Below are 4872 nucleotides of genomic sequence, written 5' to 3' on the forward strand. Positions count from 1 at the left end.
TTTCATTTGCTAACTATGCCTGTCAGTAGTTAGTGCCTTCAGTTGTTTGAATCTTTTATTTAGCTGGCAGTTGTGGCGCTCGCTGTATTGCAGTAGTTTGAGTAACGAAGATTTTTGTGAGGTTAGTCATTCATGAAAGGTATAGGTTATTGTTAGTCAGGGCCATTCTTTTGTAGGGATTTATGAAAGTCGGACTGCGTTGCGCTAAAAATATTGTATCAGTTTAGTGTTGACCAGAATAAGTAAAGAGAGTAATGCCTGAGTACGTTCAGTTTTGCTCAGCTGTTTGAAAAGCAAATAATTTAAGAGGTTTATCTGCACAGTAATTCATTAATTTTTCATTACGAACGCTAGACTCAGACGCAAATTCCTCTTATTTCTCGACAGTTATTAAATGTATCTCCACGTAAAAATTCGTTTACCCCCTTTTTTAGTTAATGTAACTATTTCTCTGTGACAAAAATGAACGTTTTCCTTTGTAAACACTCTGTCATTTTTGTGTCTTCTCTACAAATATTATCTGTGTGAGTCACAAATCATGTTTATCTGTATTTTCGACGTTTACTTGTCACCTGAAGATAGCGTGGGTAGCCGAAAGCTCGTTCGTGACCAAATAAATACAGGTTGGCCAAAATAAAAGCGGCCTCATGGCTCATAAACGACATACAGATAATTCACTTGTTTATTCTAAACGCAGAGTACAGAGTAGTAAATTAATATTATGAAAACCAACGTACTGAACATTCAATAGGTCAATAAATAACAGGAGGCACTGAAAATGTTCACCATAAACTTCGATACACAACTCAGCATGTCTTAGAATGTTATTGGAAACTTTTGTTAATTCATTTGGTGTGACTTCCGAGTCACATTGCGTATGTTTGAGTTCAGCTCTTGAATTTTATGCGGGTTTTTACTGTAGACCTTATCCTTTAAATTACCCTACAAATTAAAATCACAGGTAGACAGACCTTGCGATCTGGTAAACCATAAAACGACGGAAACTGTACGTGTTCTTCTCCGAAAACTTCGTGCACGTACGACACTGAAAGCCGTGAAGTATGCTGCGCAGCGCCATCTTAGGGAAGAAAGATATACTCTCGCTCTTTCTGCGTTAGCCGCGCTATAAATAGTTGCAACAATTCCATTTCATGCACTTGGGAGTTGATGAAGTTGTTGAAATCAGGCCTCAAACAACACACGAAACACCTACTTCAAAATCATATAGAAGCACCTCACAACGTCACAATGGATTATCTGTTGACCAATATCGTGTGTATTTGAGAGATCATGTATCAGCTAAGGTGAAACCATGCTCAGTCTGAGCTCAAGTAAAGATTTTCATCCAGACAACCGTCAGTGACATACGTGGGTAACCATTCTCAATAGTGTTGTCGTTGTGCGTAATCTATGAGTTTCAATGCTTGCATGACTTTTACTTTGTATGCATGTATACGTAACAACATGTTCTGGCATGGCGTTCGTCAAACGTTTAGTTGGGAGGAGAGCCGTCTAGTTGATTTCCGTGACCTTCTTACTATATACTTTCAAAATTTCACGGCAGATAAATTTCCTTTACACGGTTATTTTCGGCATTAGTGACTGAACCTTTTGCTCTGAATTAAGTGATCAATTTCTGTACGATACTTTCTGCAGGAGTAGCTGTTTCTGGAAAATTTATTGAGATACTTTCATTTAACATTTTTAACAATTTACGTCCAAAGCAAGTTTCAACAGGAAAACTCTTTAATGAAGAAGGCATTCTGTAGAACTGTATTCACAACCGCTCTTGAAACTAGAATGAGATTTTCACTCTGCAGCGGAGTGTGCGCTGATATGAAACTTCCTGGCAGATTAAAACTGTGTGCCCGACCGAGACTCGAACTCGGTACTGGCAGGGGTAAAGCTGTGAGTACCGGCCGTGAGTCGTGCTTCGGTAGCTCAGTTGGTAGAGCACTTGGCCGCAGAAGACAAAGGTCCCGAGTTCGAGTCTCGGTCGGGCACACAGTTTTAATCTGCCAGGAAGAACTTGCCCCCCTTCTAACAGCCGTGTACCGCAAGTCTCTAGAGGAACGGAAGGTTCCAAATGATTGGAAAAGAACACAGGTAGTCCCAGTCTTCAAGAAGGGTCGTCGAGCAGATGCGCAAAACTATAGACCTATATCTCTGACGTCGATCTGTTGTAGAATTTTAGAACATGTTTTTTGCTCGAGTATCATGTCGTTTTTGGAATCTACGATGTAGGAATCAACATGGATTCCGGAAACAGCGATCGTGTGAGACCCAACTCGCTTTATTTGTTGATGAGACCCAGAAAATATTAGATACAGGCCCCCAGGTAGATGCTACTTTTCTTGACTTCCGGAAGGCGTTCGACACAGTTCCGCACTGTCGCCTGATAAACAAAGTAAGAGCCTACGGAATATCAGACCAGCTGTGTGGCTGGATTGAAGAGTTTTTAGCAAAGAGAACACAGCATGTTGTTATCAATGGAGAGACGTCTACAGACGTTAAAGTAACCTCTGGCGTGCCACAGGGGAGTGTTATGGGACCATTGCTTTTCACAATATATATAAATGACCTAGTAGATAGTGTCGGAAGTCCAATGCGGCTTTTCGCGGATGATGCTGTAGTATACAGAGAAGTTGCAGCATTAGAAAAGTTGTAGCGAAATGCAGGAAGATCTGCAGCGGATAGGCACTTGGTGCAGGGAGTGGCAACTGACCCTTAACATAGACAAATGTAATGTATTGCGAATACATAGAAAGAAGGATCCTTTATTGTATGATTATATGGTAGCGGAACAAACACTGGTAGAAGTTACTTCTGTAAATATCTGGGAGTATGCGTGCGGAACGATTTGAAGTGGAATGATCATATAAAATTAATTGTTGGTAAGGCGGGTACCAGGTTGAGATTCATTGGGAGAGTCCTTAGAAAATGTAGTCCATCAACAAAGGAGGTGGCTTACAAAACACTCGTTCGACCTATACTTGAGTATTGCTCATCAGTGTGGGATCCGTACCAGATCGGGTTGACGGAGGAGATAGAGAAGATCCAAAGAAGAGCGGCGCGTTTCGTCACAGGGTTATTTGGTAACCGTGATAGCGTTACGGAGATGTTTAACAAACTCAAGTGGCAGACTCTGCAAGAGAGGCGCTCTGCCTCGCGGTGTAGCTTGCTCGCCAGGTTTCGAGAGGGTGCGTTTCTGGATGAGGTATCCAATATATTGCTTCCCCCTACTTATACCTCCCGAGGAGATCACGAATGTAAAATTAGAGAGATTAGAGCGCGCACAGAGGCTTTCAGACAGTCGTTCTTTCCGCGAACCATACGCGACTGGAACAGGAAAGGGAGATAATGACAGTGGCACGTAAAGTGCCCTCCGCCACACATCGTTGGGTGACTTGCGGAGAATAAATGTAAATGTAGATGTAGAAGTTTCATATCATCGCACACTCCGCTGCAGAGTGAAAATCTCATTCTGGAAACATCCCCCAGGCTGTGGCTAAGCCATGTCTCCGCAATATCCTTTCTTTCAGGAGTGCTACTTCTGCAAGTTTCGCAGGAGAGCTTCTGTAAAGTTTGGAAGGTAGGAGACGAGGTACTGGCAGAAGTAAAGCTGTGAGTACCGGCCGTGAGTCGTGCTTCGGTAGCTCAGTTGGTAGAGCACTTGCCCGCGGAAGGCAAAGGTCCCGAGTTCGAGTCTCGGTCGGGCACACAATTTTAATCTGCCAGGAAGTTTCGCTCTTGAAACTGATTACTGGCAACGTAACCCTGATCAATAAATCTCCGCTCGACATTCCGTGACACCAGCCGAGCCAGCTCGAGCACCGTCTTAGCATTAAGGAATAACAACACTCAGAGTACTTCAAATATGACTTCCAGTTAACACAAGGCCTGTTTTGTCTTGACCACCCCGTATAATTTTGCAGAACATTAGGAAGTGATATCCTTTTTAATATTAATCCCAGGATGGACAAATATCAGACTGAGATTTGTTGGTAAAGTCCTCTCAAAAAGTAATGCACTCTTAGGAGTTATGTTACAAAACTGTTGTTCAACCGATACTTCAATATTACTCGTCAGTGTGAGATTATAGCCAGAAAGAATCGATAAACAGAAAATATCTACACAAAAACATCGCATTTCGTTGTCAGTTTGTTTTAATAAGCGCGAAGGCGTTATAGAGGTGCTGATCCTATTCCCGTGGCAAACATTACAAGAAAGGTGTTGCACATAGTGGTATGGTCTGCTTTTACAGTTCCGTGAGCGTCAGTCATAATACAGCTGCCCGCAACATACGTCACTCTCTTTCCGTTTTTCTGCCTCATATATCCAGTATATCGGTCTTGGGCTTGTGGCTAGATCACGGTCTGTGTTATGTACTTTAATTTTTTAGCTCGTTCGTACCTGGATTGAGACAATACAATGAAATATAATAATGAATATTAAATATCATACAGACTCTCGGCGCTTGAGAATGGCTTTTTGTTAATTGTCCGTTTATGTATTTTTAACCGTATTTCTCTGTGTCTTCACTAAAATCGGACTTCGTAATAAGACAGCACCGGAAGACGCTGGAAGACTTTTTGCTTAGATGTACTTAACCTTTTCCCATGCCATGTCATAAAACCGTCTTACAATGACAAAAGATACAAAATAAAACATACATGGGTTAGTAACAACAGTATATTCTGAAATAAAACACAAATTACAACACTTACATTGCGACTTGTATTATGCAATTACGAGTGCCGTTTTCTTGCAACTCGTGAATGTATTAATAAAATAGTGGAGTAATAATGGCGGTGTGCCAGAATACGTCCAATCTGGACAAGACTAGAAAACAAAAGATGCCTCTTATTCCGC

At 41.6% G+C, this 4872-nt stretch overlaps 1 non-coding gene across 1 annotated transcript; it reads left to right on the forward strand.

Annotated features, from left to right (window-relative positions):
* The first annotated feature begins 3645 nt into the window (after window positions 1-3645).
* Window positions 3646-3720, forward strand: Trnap-cgg. Its single transcript has one exon. It is a non-coding gene; the product is annotated as a tRNA-Pro (tRNA).
* The last annotated feature ends 1152 nt before the right edge of the window (window positions 3721-4872 follow it).

This window comes from Schistocerca piceifrons, chromosome 1 (assembly GCF_021461385.2).
Source record: "Schistocerca piceifrons isolate TAMUIC-IGC-003096 chromosome 1, iqSchPice1.1, whole genome shotgun sequence".
Taxonomy (NCBI): domain Eukaryota; kingdom Metazoa; phylum Arthropoda; class Insecta; order Orthoptera; family Acrididae; genus Schistocerca; species Schistocerca piceifrons.